Genomic DNA, 23,199 nt, shown 5'->3' on the forward strand with positions numbered 1-23,199 from the left:
CACGCAAGGGCAAATTGCTGGTGTACAGAATGCAAATTCCTGTTATGGCAACGTGTTCACAGCTGTTATGAAAGGAGGCAAAGCCTTGCAAAGTGAGGTCAATAAACCAGGCAATAAATCAAGTTTATGAAAGTCATGACTGGTGGGACTACATTTAAACATTATCTGGGAAATGTATGACAGCCATGGATGAAATAACTTTTGTCTCAGGAAGTCGGGTGGGAGCAGATTGATTTCATCTGCTGAGAAGCAAGGAAGAAGCGCTGCATATTGATACTTTGGGAACTGTCCATGGAGTAAATGACGGTGAGACTCAGAGGCATAACGATGTGTAGAGGGAACACACAGAAGGCTCTGTTTAAAAGTTCTTATGTGACATAAATGGAAATGAAGCGTTGCAAAGAGGATAGGTCTTCTGGAGAATCTCAATCTCTTTTTTCCTGCAATTTGTCGTTGCTAGAGCTCATAGTGTGTTTTGCTTGGTGAGTTTACCTAGCTACTGCCCACTAAGATTTTTTGTTGTTGTTTTTTTCTTTTTTTTCTTTTTTTCCCCAGAACAGACAGCAGGCAATATTAAGAAAGGATTCTGAGTCTGCTGGCAAGGAAGTTAGATTTGTTGAATCTTGGTACCATCTTTCACATATGGCTTACAGAATTAGCTCCAGTGAACATACAGTTCTGTTTGGAACCTCAGTTTCAGTTCAGTCAGTTTACAATAACTAACAGTTAAAAAGATAAATAATAAAGTTAGTTAAGTCCAATTATGCTGTTTATTCTAAACAAGCCTGAAATCTGGAAAGTGAGGGTGGTGTTTTACTTGAAAACTAAATGGGCAGCTTGTTGAGTTTACCAGGAAAGAACAATCCTTCCCCAGTACTCACTAACTTCCTCTGAAAGCTGTCACTGATTCTGTTTTGCAGGCAGCTACCCTGAATACAAAGAATGAAGTGTTAAATGGCTGTGCTCCAAGCACACATGGTAGTGGCTTTGTTATGACCTAACTGCACTGTATGCAAGGCAGTGTTTTTAAGGCGTGGTAATGACTTTTATTAGACCAATATAATTGGAAAAACAGGCAAGCTTTCTTTTCAAGTGTGGGATATAAGCAGTTATCCTCAAACATAAATACAGGCTGAGAACAATCATTTTGAATTTAATTTTCAAACTTCTATAAGACTATTTGTTTGAAGTTGCATTAAGATTTGCAGCTCCCTAATAGCAAATTAATTAATTAATGCTCTAAATTTGAGCTTCTCCCTGATTTTTCTGCATGCAAAGATTTTGCTGCCTGGCAGCTGTTTTAATCTGCAGGTATTAGCAGTACATGTGATATGCTGTGTCATAAAGACTGCTTATTGTACAGCATTTAAGGTATACAATGTACTTAGCTGACACAAGAGTACTGCGGTTCCACCCCCAAGGAACTCAGACATCTTTAAAACATATTCCTTACAGCCTATGGCTATGGGTAAACTGTCTTTGCTAGCTAGGTCTGAGTTCAGGCTTGTTCCCAAAGCGGAGCGCTCTAGAAAGCTACAGAGGCCTATGGAAACAAGACCAAACTGGAAGAAGCATAAATTAGAAGAGAAAAATGAGGGATGTGCCAATGAGCTTTGTAACCTGTTTCTTTTCCTGGAGGGTGTCTGAAGTGCACTACCATGGAGAGTTCACTTCTCTGTAAACACAGAAATTTCAGAGATGTTAAGTGTTGCCCTCGGTTATTGGAAACCTCTTCTAAAGCAAAGGAGTCATCCATCCTAAAAGCATTAACACCAGCAGATCCAGTCCAAGTTCTTTGATCAAATAGTGACAGTCCAAAATATTACTCTGAGTGGTGCCAATTCTACCCTGTGCTTCAGGGGAACAGCAAAGCACCATTATTTGAATTACACATATGGTCCCCAGGCTGCATTAAGCCCTTAAAAAAGGCTCTCAAACTTCATATCCATAAAAGTAGTAGATGAAATAAAGAGCAACATGAAAGACGGGGGAAAGAAAAGAGCTCTACCAAATGAAAAAAGACATTAGAATTTGCTTCTCCTGAGAACGGCGTCTGCCAGGTTGGTATAAAATGCTGGTGTTCACAGATCTGCTCGTTTAGAGCTCAAGCTGTACAGGCGCCTTAGCTAACAGATGTTTCTAAATGTAAAAGGACACTATTGTCTGCAGAACTTGCATTCTCCAGTGGTATCCAGCCATTAAAATCAAATTATGGAATCAGGAAGAACCAAATCTCACGTAGCAACATCTGTAGGATCCTGAAGTGAGGCAAGAGCCATTTATAATCATCCTGCTTGTACTAAGTGCTATATCATCTTACACCAAGGTTTTCCGTAGAAGTTCCCAGCACAACAAGGAAACAACAAAGGAGAAATGAGGCAGCAGAACTTGAAAAACTGTTCAGCAACATCTGCTCTTTACAACAGTCACTCTTACATTCATCTTCTCTGCTTCTTCCGAGTCAAAGACTAAATCAGAATCAGCCAGAAGGTGGCCTAATTAGATTGCTTTTATATTCAAGGTAACACCACCTGGAGTCATTAACACTAGAAATTATAGGAGTTCAGTCATGACAGAGCACTACAGTGCCTGATGAATGGGAGGAGGCAGAGTTGAGAGGCTTTAGAAATCAAGACAGAAGGAATTAAAAGTGTACGGCAGACTTCTGAGGCTGCATCTCAGTGGGTTTTATGCAACAACATTTTATATTAAGAACAAAAGGATGGCTTAAACAATGGAAGGCATCATGGACTGTGTTTATGCATAACAGATTCAGCAAAAATTTTTAGCCTCTAACTGTGCATTAATTTTCAAAACAGAGTGGTGGAAAAAGGGAAAAGTTTCCAGGATACACAATACTGTTAACACCAAACAACACTGCTATATGGATATCTTATCAAATGCCAGGGCCACATGCAGTTCCTGGTTCCTTGGTTCTCTGGGAAAGTTCCCGTGTGGTACAGGAGCAGAGCAAAGAGTCTGCCTGCTACTGCTGCTCTTCAGAGGTATGGAAGCACTATGATATCACATAGCGAAGCCCTCAGCAGGGACTGGTGATTTGGCACGATCAACTTTAAACACTTTGTATGTCTGATTTAAAAAGGCCCTGGCAGTTAACGCTCTGTGAAAGTACGGCCTGGTTTTGATGCATCTACTTGGACTCACAGAAATCAAGCCACTGTTCAAAAGTACACCAGGAGCTTTATACACAAACAGCTCACGCAAAGCACAGCTGTCAGAAGTCTGACATTTAGAAGAGCACAATGGCAGCGGACTGACATGCAGTTTAGCTCCTTCCATACATGAGGAACATGAAAACTAGAAAATTGAGGCAGACACAGGACAGTGTTTGGAAGAAAAGGAGAGGCACAAATCTAGGAGTGTGTCTGAGAATGGAGTACAAAACACCTAGCCAAATTATTTTAAGTGGTATTTTCTGATTAGAAAGCAAACACAGCTATATATCAGAGAACTGAAATTCCGTTTACAAGAATTATTTACATAACTGAAATTTCCAAATGATGGAAGTATGGGATCTTTTTTAAGATTCACAAAAACTGTGTGGTGCTGACACACCTTCCATCATGCGGCAGATGAACATCCATCATCCTGGGCAAGAACAGTTCTGTTTCTTGCAGTGCGGGAGCAGTTGATTTTGATGCCTGAGGGAAAAAATTACATAATGCTTGGGGAAGCACTTTCAACATGAAGTTACCTTTCTTTCACAGAACAGTAATTGTCATAGATTTGACACTGAAGGCCAAACTCTGCAGCCTGCCTGTACCAAGATATGGTGGCGAGGCACAGAACAAGTCCATCAGAGGAGGATTTTGAGAAAAATGATGCATTTTCAAGATGAACAGGTTTCCCATACAGTGAAGGATGTGGTCATTTTGAATCTTTAAAGAAAATGGTGCAAATTAGCTTGCTTTTTTTTTAAAAAAAAAAGATTTTGATTCCATTTCCCTTTGCATATCTAGTGCTAAGTGTCATATAGTTTGAAACAAATAGCAGTTCTACCGTGTTCACCAAAGGTATTACAAAGCACAGATGGGTTGTCATGGAGACAGAAATTCATAAGAGAAGCGACCAAATCCCAAAAATATTTAAGCAACACTTACTTTGCAGGACAAACATTAGTATGATATTTGTGATGAGAAGCTAGGCTGGAATTTGTCATGTTGAAATTGAAAAAGAAAATAAACCAAAGCCCATCTCATGAAATAAAACCAAGTGGCTGCTAGATATGTTTAAATAAGAAAAAAATATGCACAGCCACTTTCTTGTCTACACAAGGACATGTAAATTCATCATAGAAAAAGAAATAAGCATACCTACATCTGTGACTTTCACCTGCTTCCTAGCTGAAATGGTACGATGTGTCCTTACGATGAGGAAAGCAGGTTTCTCCAGGTGGTTCAAACCATCAAGAAGAAAGAATTATATTTTCATTTTGCCTATCATTTTTTTTTTGAGTGACTGCTTAACTTACAGAGTTGATGCAGTCAGCTGGTACTGACATGCCAAGGCACAGATGACTTCGGAGAGGACATTAAAGAGGTAGCTCAGACCTACAAAAATCTAATTCCTAACTAGTGTTGTTTAAATACCCTTCTCAGATCTGGAGTAATAAAAGGGGCAGTTGCCAAAGGCAATCAAAAGATTGTCTTTTCCATTGCACTCAATTAAGTTAGCTTTGGCCTGGTAATTACATATACAAGCAAAAGGTATGTGTTTTGTGAAACAAAAATTGGATAGCTGAACTCTAGTTATAGCACAGTCACCCAGCTCACTGTGTCCAGTGTTGCTGAGAGGCATTAGGAAACAAATTTTGATCAGGTTTCCAGTCTTTCCTATTACTCCTGGTCCCTATTATTCCTTTCTGTCCAGTTTCTTTCTCCTCCCTTTTGTATCATCTAGTCATTTCCTCTCCTCACTTGGCACTAAGCAGCAGTGCAAGAATAAGGAATAGCCGGTGGAGAGGAGCAAAACATTGGATGAAAAGAAGCAAGTAGAAATGGAAATGAGAACAGATATCTCAAGGAAAACTCCCAAGAACCTCCACTGGGATATATGCCCAAGTAAGGGAGCGTGGGGAGGGCAGGAAATGGCCTGAAGAGATCTTTAAAATACTGCAGTAGTTAATTCAGATCAAGTGTTCCTGGGGACAGTTTGTGGTAATGAGGAGAATGCACTGAAGGTGTAGGAGGGACACACAGTTTTTGCAATATCAGTGCTTTCCCAGGGTTTCCTGACTCTGTCATTTTGAGAGCTCCATGCTTTAGCCCTAAGGAGAACACCAACTGGGAACTGAAAAGGTTCGGTGTGAGAAAATTTATGGCAGGCCAAATACCATGAATTTATCCATTTGGCCTTACAATAAACCCCCCATTGCTTAATGCAACTTCCTGAAGTTACTGATAAAGGAGCCCTGCACTCCCTTACAACACTGAGTGATTGGAGGGCAGCAGCCCTGCCAGCTAATATCCACAGCAGGCACCATCCAAGTGCCTCACCCCCTCTGGTTGTTAAGTAACAGGGAAACGGAGGAGATGGGCAGCAAGTAAAGGTTCCCCACTTGGTAACTGGCCCACCCCAATGTGGCAGCTGATGCTTGTCACACAGGGGATAATGGGACCCTGAGCCTGGAACACCTCGGCACCCCCCCAGCAAGCTTGTGTCCTCCCTTAATCCTGGCTTCTTGTGTCCTCGCCCTTCTGCAGCCAGATCCTTGGAGTTGATGGCTCTGAGTGTTTCAAGCTGGCTTCTTAAAGCACTGACCTCAGGACCTGTGCAGATGAAACAGAAGCCATGTACACTGGGGCTCAGGGGGAACAAGCATGCAATTACATAGGGACTACTTCAGCTTTTCCTTCACTGTTAGGGGGCCTCTGGGCTGCACAAGTAGTCCAGAGTAATCAGGGTGCCCTGTGCCCTGGTACAAAGGCCTTCCCCTCCCTCATACTGCCGATATTGCTGTTTTCGGGCAAGGTCACACTTTGCCTGAGCTGGCCTTAGCATAAAGACAGCACTAATTAAACAGTTATATGAATAATAAAAACTTTCGGTTAGTTATCAAGCCCAGACAACACATCCAGCTCCCACACAGCATTCTTGTCTCATCCACATATGAAAACAGTGTAAGTTTTGTATAATGCTGATGCCGTAGTGGTTCATTCAGTAATCATTCATTAACTGAAACACTCATGTCAAACAGCAGCATAGAATCTCAGCTCTGCACCTCCAGAAACCCTCAAGAGATTATTAAAAAGCCCCAAGTCCTCAGAAATGTCAGAGTCTGGAAATCCCTTTGTTTTAAACAAAAGTAAGGGCTGATCCTTTCCCTGAAATGCTCAGCTTGTTCCGAATGCCTGTTTAAATCAAACACAGATATGCTCTGGGCTTTCTGCAGATCCTTCTGTCTGCTTATAGACAGAGAAAAGAACATTGCAACATAAAGTGCATGCACATCTCCACATAAAACAAACCCCAAAGCCAGGTCAGTGACCAGCTGGGTATCCCAGGGGATGAGGAGGTATTTAACAGTGCGGCAGCTTGTTGGAAGAGGAGGAAGTGAAGAAGGCATGGGGGACAGAAAAAGGAGAACAGATTTTTCATTATAAGGATGACATTTACAAATACCATTCCCTTTGGGTGAGGTTACATTTAAGCTAGACAGCTCAGACAATATTAAAACTGAGATGAGGCCTTATTTCTGAAGTGCTTTTCTTCTGAGGAACCTGAAACACTTTCAGAGAAGCATGAATTAAGCCTCACAGCAGCAGCGTGTATGAAGCAACTATTATTCCCCATTTAGTAGATGGTGTATAAAAACGCAAAGAGGTCACGTGAGTGGTTCAAGGGCGTACAGGAAGTCTGTGGCACAGCACAGAAATAGAATCCAGACCTCTTGACTCCTAGACTTGTACTTTAACCACAAACTCATTCTTCTTCCCTTAAACATTCAAGAAGTTGAAAGCCACGCAGCATCAACAAGTCAAAGATCTGAGCGATGCTTGCCTTAGATTTTGTAAGTATATACCTAAAATAGCATATACATAGACAGGAAAAGATAATTACCTGGGGCAACACATAGTAATAGTAACTGTAGTATAAACAGCAAATTTGTTTTCTCCTTGCTGCTGCTGGAGTAGGGCTGCAAATTCATTCTTGTTCCCAGCTGGGAAAGGATTTTGGACATGGAGTGCAGGTTTCAGGATGCTGTTAGTGCATGTTTGTTGACCTGGACCTTTCTTACTTCAATCAATATTTACAAGAAAATAAATATATATGCAGGATTGCTTTGCTGTCTGATAATGATGAGACTACAGTGAGAATGCAGGAGCTAAGGGTGATTTATTTTTATCTGTAGCAAAAGCTTCTACAGGGTTTCAAAAAACAATTAAATTATAACAGAAAGAAAAAACAAATAAGGCCAGAAAGACTGAAGTTTATTACTGTGTTTGAATGGAGGCATGGCTGCAACAATCACCTACTTTTGAAGTGCAATTCTTCAGTGTTAAATAGGAAATGCTGCTCTCAAGACCGATTTCTAAAATTAAAAGTTGTCTTTTCACTGGTCAATGCTTAAAATCTGTCATCTGGGTTCATCTCACTAATTCAGAGAATCATACAAAGAAGGCAATTTATACAAGTTTAATTTTCTTTCTTGACTAGGTTTTAAAAAATCCAGTCATGTTTTTCAGTGTTTGATCACTGTGCAGGTTTGTATGACACTGGCTATTTACTTTTGGTCTGAAATGAGGCCCTTCAGAGACTGGTATGTGCTCTTTCCTGAGATATCTTTGAATATCAGTACATGGATGCATCTCCAGTACTGTTAGTGTGGTCAGATGGCATTACGCTCAAAACCAAGGAGAGGCAGAGAACATTTGCCTCCCTTAAGTGGTCAGTCTTTAGTGAGGACTAGTAAAAGAAAATTAAAAGGAGACGAAAAAGTGGAGACCCCTTGCCTTGCCTTGCCTTGCCTTGCCTTCCTTTCCCTTTCTGCTTTCCAGCTCTGGTATTTAGGTCCTGATTTCTACTCTCATTGCTTTCCAGTGGTACTTTATAAAACACGTAATAGATTCCTTTTAATTGCCCATCTCTCTTAGTGAGCAGCCTATTGCGCTCAGTAATTGAAACACCAAATTAAACAAGACACTTTAAAAGCAGTGCTCCAGCTCAGCGACTTGCAGAAAGCAGCTAATTTCTGCAGAGATCCTTGGACCTGGAACAACCGCCCCTCATGCAGGGGTAAAGACAGACCGCTTTTTGGCCTCATTCCCAAGGAAAGGAGAGCTGTGTCCGGGCTGGAGTGGGCCTCCAGTCTGAGCAGATGATCTGGATGCCAGCCTCCTTCCCCAGTCTGCAGTAGCTCCTGCTTTTGACAGACGTGTTTGTGACAAGATATGGACCAAAAAATGTGAAGGGAAGATAATCAGCATGAGAGAAAGCTACAAGAATGACCACATCCATTAGTCACATCCCCAGAGCAGAATTGCCACCCTTCATTAAGCCATGGCCATTACTTGTTAGTATTGCTGAGTTTATATGGCTCCGTTGGGATTTTCCAGTTGGACAGGAACACGGTGCCTGAGGATTTGCTGGGGGCTGGGTTAGATCCATTTTCAAATCAAAACTGTCTATGTCGAGCAGACTAGCTGTTGAGTCTAATTTCTATTAAAGGAAAAATGCACAGTCAGAACATTCAGGTAGCACAAAATTAAGACTCAGGCATCACTTCTGAAGTTTTGGCCTTTTTCCAAAGCCGCTGTAGCATGATACCACCCTGTGCATATGAGATGTGAGCTGTGCTTGTTCTGAGAGCGACAGAATAAGTACAGCAAATGGTGCTTTTTTGCTGCTCCAAGTCATTCATACCTTCAAGCTTGATGCTCATTATAGTTCTGCAAGCAGGTGAACCTGTAAGCTAGGATCCCTTGCAGTCTGATAGCAACATGAGTTGCTGGGTTTACTAATGAGATCTTACAGGAAACTGATAGTGGTAATTTGTACAGCGAAGTAATCTGCCCAGATAAAATAAACACGGGGTTTAATCTTTGTACAGAACTCACTAGAAACCTGAAACGAGCTTTTTGTCATATGTTATCTTTTTAATTAGGGAAAATACACGGCAGGACAGGCTTTCTAAACAGATTGTATTTGTCTCTGTCTTACAGTTAAAGTTTTGTGGTTCCAAAATGGACTAGAATTTCACAGACCTGAACTGACAATAAGGAGACTAAAGACACACAAAGCATGGCCTGTGTTCACAGCATTAAAGGACATGTTCTTTGCTGCTGTGGGGCTGTGACTCAAATCACTAAGGTGCTGGAAACCCAGTGAGACTCTCTTGTTGCACAGGTCTGCTCTTGCACCAAGACAATAATGGTACTGGAGTGTGACACATCAGTGTACTCAGAGGTACATCGAGTAGCAAGAAAAGGTCACACTGTATTTGATTCAAAACTGGTAAAAATAGTACCTTGAAGATCCCCACTGCTCTCAGCAGAGGAGGGCTGAGCGAGTCCATGGAACGCACGCAGCAGAGCCCTGAGGAGCATTAATTCTCCAGTTAGGTACTGCTGTTATTTGGTGCTGCACCAAAGAGACAGGGAGCGCAGGGATCCTTTCCTGTGGGACTTTTTTCACTTTAGTAACACAATCACATCCTTTTTAAAGACATTTGATTAATTAACTTTTTTGGGGTAAAAGGCAGTGAAAAATATTAAATTTATGCCTTGCAGATCTAACCATGATTTTCATTGCATTAGTCATCCATAAAAATCTGCCTGGATATTGCCATTCGGCAGTATCGTTTACATACTGCTTCCAGAAGCTGCAGAAGAGCAAAAATACTTCTGCTGCCTACGATTATCTTGCTGTGCCCTACCACTTGTGTTGCAGTCATGCCCAGGTGAGCTGGCACAGCTCGCATTCCTTTGGGCTGGCTTGCTCCTGACGCTGGCTCCTGCCTGAAGGGCCGTGAGAAATGGAAGAAGACGGACTGGAGAAGACCACGGAGACACTGAGGCTTTCAGGCCCATCTCGTCAGCCTTTTCCTTACCACGAAATGACACAGCAGTGTTTTGCTCTGTTGCCATGGCATTCTGCAAACGACTCCAGCACACTAGCTAGAAATTAAATGGGCAAACCTCTGAAAGTTTGGCAGTTTCAGTAAACATCTGCAGGGATCTGGCTGGCCTTGGGGACAGGCTGTCCTTTGCAAAAGAAACCACAGAAATTGGTAGAGACGCACCCCTCTTCTAAGGGCCTCTGCTGATTTTAGAGGAAAGGGTGTGAAACAAGTGAGATCTATACCCAGAAAATGCGAGAGATGGGGGAGTGGCTGAGAAAAGCATCCCATGGGGGAGTCCTGTACAGTGCAGAAAGGCCAAAGTGATTAGAAGACAAAGAGATGAATAGAGGAGATCAGGGAGAGATGTGCTCTCAATCCTACAGAGAAGAGAAGGATGCACGTTAGACTGCAGGTGACAACTGCAGTGCCTTATGTATCATGCGTGGTCATCTAATCACGGGCATCCCCACAGGAACCTCTTGAAGGACTCCTGGGTTGGGATGGGCATTTTTTTCTGATTAAGCACTGCCTATAAAGAGGACATATATTGCTTCCAGGGGGCAGTGCTGTTCAGAAGGGACACCCGGTGATCACAGTGACTGTGAGGAGACCGCCAGCCACCTCTCCTGGGTGATGTGGTTAGGATGGAGTTCCCTTTCCCTGCAGCAGCCCACAGAGTGCTGTGCTCTGCACTCACAGCTACAACAGCCCTGGTATCACACCGGTGCTGTGCCTATTGCTGAGCAGTGCTGGCACAGCACCAGGACTCCCTCCAAAACCTCAAAGCCAGCAGGTTGGGGGTGGGCAAGAGCTGGGGAGGGAACCTCACTGGGGCAGCTGACATAAAGCAACCAGAGGGATATTCCGTACCGTATGGTGTCACACCCAGCAATAAGAGGTGGGGGGGGGGAAGGAGGGGGGGGCTCTCCTTATGAAGATGTCTGTCCTCCCAAACAACCGCTCTGTGTATTGGGGCCCTGCTTCCCAGGATGTGGCTGAACATTGCTTGTTGATGGAAATTAGCACTTAATTTCTTTTCTTTCTCTCTGTGCTTCTGCGTGGCCTTTGCTTTCTCTTTTCTTTTTTCTTTTTTTTTTCTTTTTTCCTCTTCCTTTTCTCTTTATTTAAATCATCCTTATCTTAACCTGTGAGTTGTTTGTTGTTTTTTTTTTTTTTTCTTTCCAGCGTACTTTCTACTTCCCCTCTTCCTTACTGGAGCTCAGCTGCCCAGCACCAGGGTAAAGCCACTGTACGTGGCCGAATGCGGCAGGACACAAGCCGCTGCCAGATGCCTTGCATCTGCATGTTCCTGTTCTTGTGCTGTTGTGCAAACATCCCAGTCTCAGCTGGGGCTTCAAGCAGGAATAGCCCCAAATACCACAACAACAGCTGTTTTGTTGGATTTTATGGAACCGAAACCCAGGAGTACTGGAAATCTTCAAATAAAGCTTTTTCTCATAAAAGAAACTTCCAGATGCGTTAGGCTGAGTGTCTGTGAACATGTAATGTTTGGCTAGTAAGCTGGTCTGTTTGATGTCTCCCCCTTCCCATTTCATTTATAATAAATATGCAACAACTCGCTGAATACCACAGTAACTCCTGAGAACATTACTGCATGATGTGGTGGTAAAAGAGCACATAATGTCATTGGAGGCTGTAATCAACTTGACTCCATGCATTCTAGCAGTGTTCCCTTCCCTGGGTAGATCGTCTTTGAATACAAAAATCCAGAACTGGGAGCAGTCCTTAGTAAAAGCTTTCACAGGTTTGATAAGGCAGTGATACGATGCTGAGAGCTGCATGTGATGTGTAACTTGTCAATTTTACCAGGCAGTGAAGGAACCTCCTTCTACGTGAGGCATTTCAAAGAAAAACCAGGTCATTTGTTCCACAGGCAGCAGGATGCTGTGCGCAAATACGCACCCCACATCTATCATCTTACAGTAAGGCTAAGAGAGTTCACGTACCAAAGCTTCACAAGGCTTTACAATACAGTATCTGTTCATCATGACAGGTTACACACTTTCCCATGGTTATAAAAAAGGTGGCATGAAGGGATCCTAAACTTTTCTAGATGGATGACTAACCAGCTCCTAAAAGCCTCCAGTGATGGAGACAGGAGCCTGTGGTCAGTCTGCTGCCCTATTCAGGTACTCTCGCCTTTAGAAAGCTTTCCCTAATGACAAAGTCTCAGTTGCTGCCATGCAATCCCATCAGTACTTGCCTTGCCTGCCCCAGACGTGGGGAACATGTGATTCCTTCCCCTCTGCACCTGCCTTCTCTGTATTCAACAACTGCTGCTTTACACTTGGTCTCCTCCTCTGAGTGAGCACACACCTCTCATCCTTTGCAGGCTTCTCACTGATTTTACTCCTCATGTCTCACCTCCTTCTAGCTGGGCCCAGCTTTTTGGCTTTTTTTGAGGCCCCAACCACTGCTACTCTAGCCAAGGCACTGCTGATGCTGAACCAAGCTGAAGGATAATGTTACAAAGCTTTCAGTCCACTCTCCCAGTTTGTGCAGTGTGGTGTTTGCCTTTTTCATGATATTAGCGATTCATGTTTAGCCTGTGATCCATGACTGGATCTTCACCAATCTTTTTTTTTTTTTTTTTAATTCTGCAGAGCTGCCACCTAACAAGGTGTTCCTTGCTGCACGCCTGTGCTGCAGCCTGTTCCTGTGTGGGTACTGAACCTCACACTTCATGGTTTTCTGTGTAAAACCAGTTCTCCAGTTTGTTCAGAATTTTTACAGTCCTAATCCTCTCCTCCAATGTGCCTGCAGTCCGTCCCACCCAGAGCTGTGTGGAGATGTAAAAAGCAGGCTCTGTTCATGACCTGTGTTACTAATGAAGGTAATAAATAGTGGCAGGCCAGACCAGACTCCCAGGGAGCTTGGTAACCAAGGAGCTCAGATGATCTTTCTATTTTGACAGCAAACTGTCCGTAACTACTGAGCACAGTTTCCAATCAGTTTGAAACCCACTTTTTAGTAGTTTCATCTGGCCATATTTTTCTGCCTTGCTTACATAAAATTCTGCCAAAAGCCTCATGAAAATCAAGATATCCGGCATTTGGTGCTTCTTCCTGTCAGCATGGTAAGGATTACCTCATCAAATGATGAAACGAGATGGTTTGATATATCTGTTCTTCACAAAGCCATGTTGTTTTCTTCTAGGTATGAATAATGGCTTGAGTACTTTTTCCAGTATTTTTGCAGGAACTGAAATTCAGCTGATCTCTCTACAATGCTCTGACTCTCCTTTCTCCCTCCCTTTTTAAAAGAAGAGCATTATATTTGCCCTCTTCCCTTCTCTGATATCTCACCCTTCTCCTTGACAGAACCACAGATGGTTCTGGAATTTTATCAGGTAACTCTCCAAGTGTTCTGGGCTATAATTCATTTAAATATAGGTAACCTTTTTATGCCTTTTCTAACCCATCCTCTCCCCTTCCTTCTCCTAGGTGCAGACCATTCTGCTTCACTGGTGTCAATTCTGTTGGTTGCCCACCTACAGCTCACTCCCGAAGCCTTCCCAAGACAAAACTGGCATACGGCTTTCTCAGTAACATTTTCCTTTTCTCTTCATTAGTAAGACATTTCCATGGCATTTTTTTCACTCTGAGCATATCTGCAGAAGGGTTCTGTGTTATCCTTTAGGGACTTAGCTTATGTTACCTCATTTGGTGCCCCTGCTGTTGTGTCTCAATCTTACATGCCATACCATGGTTTTATATTCATGCTCAGTAATCTGCCAGTTTATTGATAACTCTTTATAAGCAGCCATTTTCTTTATATCCACAGAGCTGGATCTTCCCAACCAATTCTCCTAATGATTTGAAATGTGTCTTCTTAAGATCCATGCTCTCTATTTTGCAGTTCTTCTCTTCTTATTAACAACAGTCAAGTCCACCTCCATGGCCACTTCTACCTACATTCTCATTTCTCCCCTAACTTCTAACCATGATGATCAACCTACAACCTGCCATATATAGAGGATTACCAAGGGGAAAAAAAAAAAAAAAAAGAAGGCAAGATTGCAATGGAGTAGAAAAATCTCTTCTGTTGACAGTGATTCACAGCCTGATCAGTGAAATAAACACTTTATAGTCTGAGTAGACTCCCCCCCTCCATAATCAACATCTACTGGGGTGCACAAAGAAGATTGTATGTTTGGACTTTCTGGGAAACATACAACTGTCTCCATGGGTTTTTAGCTACACACATTAAAGTGCATTTACCCAAGTATAAATTACAAACACCAACAGCCCACTATACAGCACAACCATATCTTTCTGAAATTATACTCCACTTGAACATATCTGACACGTAATAGCAAAGATGGCTTTGAATATGTAGATGACAAACTGGAGGAGACTTCTGTGTGTGCTTCTGTGGTGGGAGTGCACCCTTGGAAGGCTTTAGGCCTTACTGATTTTAAGAACCAAACCTAGCATATTTTTCCATTTCTAAAATGTTTGGATTAGAGACTGATCTCACGCCTTGCAGCTGGTCCCTACGCTCAAGATGTGTGAGATGGTAAGGCTTGAAGTCATCAAAATGCAGCCTCTATCTTTCTTGAACAATAGAGATGCTGATGGAGCAACCACAAATGAAATAACAAATCAACAAGTTAATCTACATCCTTCCAGCATCGCTTCCTAAAATGTGATGTAACCACATAAACACACCACAGCCTATAGCTTACATGTCTCACACAAACCTGAGCACCTGCAAGCGTTAGGGAGCGTAGACCTGAAGTTAAAGGTTGCGGCTTTACATTAACCGAAAAACACATACATCTATTGCCTTGCTTTCTGCCTAGGACTAGAAGCAAGATCAGCTAGATACTAGCAGGCAGAAGCAGCCAAGTAGGGTGCTCTGTGGAGCTACAGATTTTGGTATGAGAGCCCATGATTCTCTAAGAGCCAGGAGAGTTACGCTAATCTCAGCACGCTGTGAGGAGCTCCGGCACTACTCAGGGAGAGAAGAGGCTCCCTTGTGCAGATTCGCAGAGGCTGGCTCTGACTGGAAGGCATGAGGGAGAGCTGGCTTTTCTGGGACTCACACATACCCAGCCATAGCACCAGGGGCCTCACGTGGTTTGCTCTCTCCCAGCTGCTTAGCCCACCATGACTGCTCCCTGCAGTGGATGGGACGGTAACAAACGCATTCCCAGCACGGCCGCAGCCTGGGTCTTGACTGTGGAGTCGCTCCTTCTGCTTCGAAATCTATGCTAGTGCCTTAAACTAATACCTGACCTCTTCAGCTGGTGGCAGCTGAATAACACACCCCACCTCAGACTGCCTGCTCATGCCTGCCGGGTGCTCACTTCCTGCCACTGTTTACAGCCACGCTGCAGCAGGAACTCGAGCGCTCCTGCACTGCCTCCTGCTCTCGACATCTCTGCAGGCTTCCGCCTGTCCAGAACTGCTGCCGGCTCCAGTGCACTGGTATTAGCTTAGGTTCAACACTTTTTTTCAGGTTAATGAAACAAATGAGAAGTAGCATAACCTATCCCCAGGGATGAAAGGAAGAGCAGACGTTGAAATATCAAAGCGATGATGTCAGTTAAACCTCTGTACAAAACAGCCGAGTGGAAAGACTGAAAAGGAGGGTTGTGTTTTTCCTCTGATACAGGTCAAACGAAGAGCTAAACACTCCTCCTTCCCATCACTGCAGGACTTTTTTCAAACAGTTTTCCTGATATAACCAAAGATATTTAGCTTCTTTCTGCAGGTTTGCTTCCCTCACACTGTCAATCCCCTCAGGCATTCAGGAAAGGAGGAATCTATTTCTACTCGTTTTATTAGTACCATGCAACTTTCCCAGACCCAGAGCTGGATTGTTTATGGTAGTAAGTGATCCGTTTAATTCAGTCCATTTTTCCTACTTGTGACTCAACCGGACCATCAGCCTGACTTCGATGTTTGTAGAATTAATTGCAAACATTCACCAAACAGATTATACAAATACATTGCAATTGATGAGTTGTTTGCAGACAAATGTCTTTGAAAATACTCAATTTATTTTTTCTCCTCAAGGGTACGTGGCTGGTTGCCTAATTCACATGTCATCATTTCTGACAGTGAAACCGAAACTTTCAAAACAGGGGAATGATGCTGAAAGCATATCAGTTACTGAACAGATAACAATGCCTCTGTATGATGAACTTCCAGATTAATACTATTCTCTGTTTAAAGTTGTTTATAAAATGTTTAGGACTCACAAATAAACTGCTAAAGTAACAGTTTAAATAAACATGACCCCTGGAAACCAAGAGTGAGATCTAATCATGAGAATGGCCACAAATCACTTCCTTCTAATTCCACCAGCTCTGCTGCTTACTGATTTGTCTTTTACCCCACAGGGCTGCTCTGTGAAACCCTCCAGTGACCAGACATTACATACTATACAAAACCCACACGCAACTAATCATGAAAATTTGACTAAATAGCCAAAATGCTATACAGAATAAGTTGTTTTGTAAAAAAGCATTTACAAAATTACTTCCAGTTATTAGAGGAGATTATTAACGATAGTCTTTTTGATATGCCATATGGACACTTGGGAGACCTGCAAAGATATTTCTTATAAAAAGTACTATCTTAAGAGGGAGGAATGGGGTGAATGGAGTCATCAACAATAATCTGCTGAAGCCAAGGAAAAATAACACCAGAAAACTTTATGTATCCAAGGCATAAAAGCTGAGAAATTTAATCATGAATTCCAATTTTATCATAAAACCTTCACAGATATCTGCTATGAAAAGGTACTTCACTTTTTATAAACTCTCAGACTGTCCTGAAATCAGCAAAACCAGAGTTTTGCCACTACTTTTAATAACATCCAAAGCTTAGTGAAATATTAAAATTTGATTTGATTTTAATATCATCTGGAAGATTATTCAGCCAGCTGCAATAAGCAATATGTAGCAAGACCTCCTCAGGGTCACAACTGTGTCTATAGAAAAAGATGGGATTATTGTGGTCTTTTTATAAAGGAATCCAAACATACATGAGACAGCAGCACCATGAAGTGGAAGCCTGGATAGCTGGCTTTCTGATCTTAAGAGCTGTCCACTGGCTTACAGGATTGTTTCCTAGGCAGTTCTAGCACGTGGTGTCTCGTTATCATTTAATTTTGGGAAAATCTCTGGTTTATGGGCCAAACTTAGGCTGTCAAAACAATGTACTCAATCTCATGCCATTACGTGTCATCAGCATGTCTGGGGGACCAGTACTTGTAGCTCCACGTCCCCACATATGGCAGGGAAGACACCTAAACAGCCAGCACCCAGGTGGCTCCCTAAAGGACTTTATCACTTGCACCACCAGACAGGGTGGACATCTCTGGCATAAAGCTGCATAGAAATTCGTTCTTTTGCTTGTGTGGATGTGATTTTAAAATTGTCATATGATTTTTTCTTTCTCCTTCTCTTTAAACCAGTATGGATTCCTACACTCTGAGCCCACACAGATCTCTGTAAACAGCACAATGGTTATTTTCAAATCCCTGTTCAAAGAAGTTGTTTAAAAGAATGCCAAAACATCAAAAAAAAACAGGGTTTCTTTTCTAAGAGAAATACATTATAAAATTATTAAGTATTTGTCAAAATTCACATGCGTATCCAAATGAGTAAACAGATGCTTTCTGCTATGATTAGAAAAGGGCTTTCTCCTGCTTTAGGTACGTTTCATGCTTAAGAATCAAGAATGTTGGTCCCTAGTTCCTATGTGGAAATATTTAATACTCTTTCTAACATATTTAGGGTGTTTTCATATGCAGTCCAGTACAAACATTTCCAATGTGCTATGACTCAGTACTTTTTTTTGACACGGCAGAAACACAATGAAAAGCCTGTTTCTCATAGCATTTTGGCAGAAAACAACTCTGTGGGCTGGTGTTGGCAACACCACAGTCTAAGAATAGGGCATTTTTGAGGCAGAAAGCTGTTGAATTTGGACATAAGCTAGGTTTGCCTAGGCGAAAAGAAGTCACTGTCTGCAGGGAAAGGAGCAATTTGGAAATGCTTATCCTACAAGTTAGAGTTTGTTAGTGTCTACCAAAATAATTATTTCCTGTGAGGGCTACTCAGAATGAAGTAATCCCAAAGAATATATTCCATTGTACGAGCAAGGTCGCTGGGCAGCCCCTGCGACACTTCCGTAAAGGGGCTCTCATTGTATGAAGCGCTCTGTTCCAGTTTCAATTGTTCATAAACATGAGTAATGCTTCCTTCCAAGTTTGGGTAAATGGGAAAACTGTAATTGGATGGTGCTTCCCCATACATGTGATATGCTGATAGCACTAATGGCATCTTTATAAAATGTAGCATTTGGGTGAAAAAAAAAAGAAATACAACAGGAGGAAGTGAAGGAGTTAAAGCTTTTAAAAATGTATCTGGTTATGGGAGCCTTAAAAGCTAATATTCTGAGCTGAGCCTGGGCTGTCCTGATTCTTCTGAACCCAGTGGAGGTCGGAATGTTTTCTTCTGCTGAGGCTTTACCCATAAATATAGGCTATGTAGATTGTTCTCTGCAAATAAATGCAGCGCAGACAATTCCCTTGAAACCCTGGCTACAGCATTCCCTTACTACGCATAACATTTGCCAAGTGACTCAAGTGTCTACACAGCCAGCTTGATTTCCTTATTTCACCCCAGGACTCTTGTTTCCTGATTATCCATACTGCTCACGTGCTGCTTTTGGCAGACGTGATTTTGGTCGTTTATTTCTCTCCGAAAGGAGATGCTGGCACAGTTGGCAGGCCAGCCTACTCAGTGCCGATCATACTGGATGTGTACCCCCAGGCTCGGCCTGCTCTCTGTGACAGCCTTTCAGCACAATCCCAGAAAGCCCAGAAATAAGGAGCAGGCAGTGCAGCTACCAGAAATGCTTTGTCACTTGGCAGAACAGAAATTACCTTCCCTCAAACCTTAATCTTAAAAATTTTTACCTGGAACACTCAGCATGTATGTACTTATCCACATGCCTTGTTTCAGGTGTTCCTACCTGAACATGCGACCTCTAATGAAGCAGCAGCCGTATGTTGTCTTACAGGCAGGTGATAGATGCAGCTAATCATGCAGCTTTGAGCTATTCCCTTTCTATCCATTAAATCCACTGCCTTTGATACTTGTCCTAACAGTCCAAGCCAGGAATAGGTACAGCCAGAAGAAACAGTTACAACTTTGAAACTTGGATGAGATTTTTAACTTAAAAAGAGCCAGGAATGTACACGTGTGAACTCCTGCCCCTCTCCATCTTTTCCCCAACAAACACTAATGAACAGCTTCCAGCTATTGGCATTAAAAAATAATCACACTGTCAAAGAAATGTTTCCTTCCCCAAATAGGGAAGGCTTCCCTCAAGCTCTCTCAAAATTACATGTGTTTAATTGTAGATCTTAGTCCTAGATAAGTGACACATTTATGGGCTACTCTCTTTAGGGCTGGAAACAAACATTTCACATCTTTCCAAAAAGAAATCTCCCTTCCTGCTTGACATGTGATAGTAAAGTCTGGCTGCTATGTATCAGACATTACTTGAAACATTTTAAGGTACAGAAAACCAACCTAAAATTCCTTTTGAAGGAGTATATTGATTCATACTCATGGTATGAAGGCATCTGGATTCACAAAAAGAAAAAAAAAGAAAAGAAAAGAAAAGAAAAGAAAAGAAAAGAAAAGAAAAGAAAAGAAAAGAAAAGAAAAGAAAAGAAAAGAAAAGAAAAGAAAAGAAAAGAAAAGAAAAGAAAAGAAAAGAAAAGAAAAGAAAAGAAAAGAAAAGAAAAGAAAAGAAAAGAAAAGAAAAGAAAAGACTCACAACACAGTGAAAATTCATGAGTGCACAAGGGAATGATACAGAATGGATGCCATTAGAAAGCCAATTCAGCCTTGGTAGCTAAAGAGCACGGGGCTCCTCAGTGAGATGTTTAGCTCTGGCACTAACCTGAGGTATGTCTTCAGCCAAGTCTCTTTGCCTTACTGTGATTGCTCATCTGTAAAGTGAAAACAACAGGTAACTATGAAGTACTTCAGATGTCAAATGCTGCACAGTTCCCTAGAGTTACTTACTCCCTACACTTAGCCTGGGACACCGCCGGGCATGAATAACATAGATCAAACATGGTCTCTATAGTTAGGAATAATATTGACTGTTTTTTAAATGCTGTCAACCCACTTCTGCACCTCTACAGCAGCCAGGTAAGAGCACATTCTCCCTGTAATAAATATTTGAAAGTATCAACCTTCCATTTTACTCATATGATATTCATAACAAACCATCACTTGCAGCAGCAGTGGAAGAATAAACATGTTTTAAGACTCGTAGTTGTACAAATGAAGGCATTTGCTCTAGCAGTTGACAACATACAAGCACACAGAATAAGCCTACCTAGGCTGCTCAATAAATATCTGTGCTATTATTCTTCATGGTGGGGAAGAGAGGCAGCTGTTAAATATAGCCTTTGTACAGAACTGTAGGACTGTAGCCCAGTGATGGGAAAGTTTATCGTCTACATTATTTAAATGGGAATTTTAGTGACCTACTGATGTCCCATGAGACTGGAGTCCTCAGGAATAAGCGAATGGCAGTATGCTGCTGCAATTACTTTTCTAGCACGCATGTACATTTCTATTTGCCTAAGAACAGGAGTACTTGCTGGGAGCAACTGTGGTACTGGCAGCCTGCTTAGGATTTCTTGAGACTCCTTTAAATATACCCAAATAATACTCTGAGAAACCACACTAGATGTCACCAGCTTTCTCTAATGCTCAGGTCATAGTTCTTGTCAGAGCTTGGTTTTCAAACAGTAGGCATGAAAAGCTACAATCAAATACCTGGACTGCTATTATATGTACATGCTGTGATGGGTAAACCACAAGCCCATAGTTCAGATTCCTGTGTACCTTGGAAACCCATTTACAAACCCCTCATTCACTTCTTTTGGACTGTGATGTCAGCCATTTGGTGATGGGATGAAAACCTGCTTCCCAAACTCAGGCAAATTACATTTTTAGCTTGTTCAGTGCTCTCAGAGTTCTAGCTCCACCTCAGTTATCATGTTAGCCTGGATTTCCATCGCTGTGACAGCAAGCAGAGCCTGTCTGCCAGAGCACTGACAGACTCAACAGATTGAAGTCTGAATGAAAAATGGGGTAAGGATAGGAGTGAATGGTGTCTGAATGAACGCCGCAGCAGAACACCCTCTGGTAACGCTCACAGTATAGAAGGACAGATGCTCAGAGTCCTTAGGAGAATAATGAAAAAATACGTATGAGGGTATACTGGGGGGCATTTTCAGTTTCTTTTCCCAGATAAGTTTTACTGTGGTTTCTTCTAAGTGCACAACTGCTTGCTGAAAGCTATAATATCTTCTTCAGCTAACCTCATGAAAACTTTAGGAATAGGAAAAGATCATACATATAAAGAGACAAAGTCAAGTATCTCAGTGATTGGAAATGAACTGTTTAAATTAGAGCAAAAGCTGCAATTTGGATAAGGAAAGAAGCCATACTCTTGAGAACACAATGATGCTTTGTGCCCTTTTAAAACCCTAGAAAACTAAGAAATGCAGATGAGTCGGGAGCTATTTGAAAAGAAGAGAAAAAAAAAGGAAGAAAAAATAATAATAAGAAGAAAAAAAGCCCTTCTATACTCCAAGGATCAAAAGGAAACCATTAGGCAAAACTAAAAGCAAGACTGAAGGACCGGAGGCTCTGGGGAGGGCAATATTGATAGAGCTGTTCATCAGCACAAGGAGAACTGATACACCATGGCTTGGTCTCTAGGGCTACCTTCAGTGGATAATTTCTCAGTGGTCCTGCTTCCCTCTCCTCTATTCCACCAGTCCAGTCTCTGTTTACAATTGGTGCTTTGGTCTGTCCTCACTGTGGGAGAGGCACATGAGGAGGGATAAGGGGTAGAACAGGTTCATGGCCACGCTGAAGGGAGCCCACACTGATCCCTCTTGGTTTTTGTTAGCAGTATTCCTAGGGCAGAGTCTCTTCATACATAGCTGCAGAGACACTAAAATGTTTCCACAGTCAGGATTCCTCTGCTTATCCTTTTCCAATATATGCCAGTGCAATGAATGGCTCTAGCTGCTCTCCTCTTTTGTTATTGCCCAATGCAATATATATTCTGCTAACCCTGTAACGAGCGGACAGTGTACTCCGTGCATTTTGAGTCTGTGTCCTAAATCCAGAAAGGATCTGACAGCCAGGGTGCAGGAGCATGCAGCAGGCATTATAAACATTGTGCAGTTACCTGAGCCAGAAGACATGACAGCAGCATTTTTCATCTCCAAGAGGGGGCAACTCAGCAAAAAGATAATGAATTTTCTAATTGTGTTGGGGGATTCTCCCTTCAGTTTAAGCTGGGACATTTCCACTGATAACTGCAGGCACACTCACAGAATTCAAATAAAGCATCAGGATATTTATTGAGAAACCACAAAGGTGGGCTAAGAGAGAATCTGACTTCTCTCTCTCTCTCTCTCTCTCTCTCTCAAAGCACAAGGGAATTTCAAAACTTTCAATATTGCAAGAAATTTACATCAATTACAAACCTTAAGAATCTTGTTAAAATTCCTAGACTGTAAATGGGTATGCCAGGTAAGGCTGCTCTTAGATTACATAGATAATTTTAAATAAAACACAGCTTAAAAACCTCAGAGGCTAAGGGAAAAGGAAGAACAGTTCATCCTTTTTACAACAGCCCAGTTTCCTTTAAAGTCTTCCTGCTAAGCACCTCCCATTTTCTCTCTAAATCACAGATAGCTACAGGCATTGATAGTTGAATATTTCTACTTTGGTGGACAGAAGTAAATAGTTATTAGCCAGAGCTCTCCAGTTACAAAAGCCATTAATGCACTCTCACGATCCGGCTGTTTCAAAGGGAGAGGTGACATCAGGTCTGCAGGGCAAAGAAGAGTGAGCATTTATCAGGTGAGGCCAAGAGAAAAGCTTTAAATAGTAAGACTTTAGTAAAAGCATTGGTTGAGAAGTGTGCTTTGCTGCATGCTGCCTCTATTTAGATGTCTTTTGGACTACAGTGATACTCATTTATAACTCAGGATGTTTTTCCAGAAGGGAAGGTATAACAGATCAGCTC

General features: G+C 42.0%; 1 long non-coding RNA gene across 1 annotated transcript; it reads left to right on the top strand.

The window, feature by feature from the left end:
• The first annotated feature begins 6,899 nt into the window (after nucleotides 1–6,899).
• On the top strand, nucleotides 6,900–16,357 carry LOC137858347 (uncharacterized). The gene is made up of 2 exons (XR_011097659.1): nucleotides 6,900–7,030; nucleotides 13,546–16,357. It is a non-coding gene; the product is annotated as an uncharacterized lncRNA (long non-coding RNA).
• Nucleotides 16,358–23,199: the final 6,842 nt, after the last annotated feature.

This window comes from Anas acuta, chromosome 6, assembly GCF_963932015.1.
Source record: "Anas acuta chromosome 6, bAnaAcu1.1, whole genome shotgun sequence".
In the NCBI taxonomy this organism is placed as follows: Eukaryota; Metazoa; Chordata; class Aves; order Anseriformes; family Anatidae; genus Anas; species Anas acuta.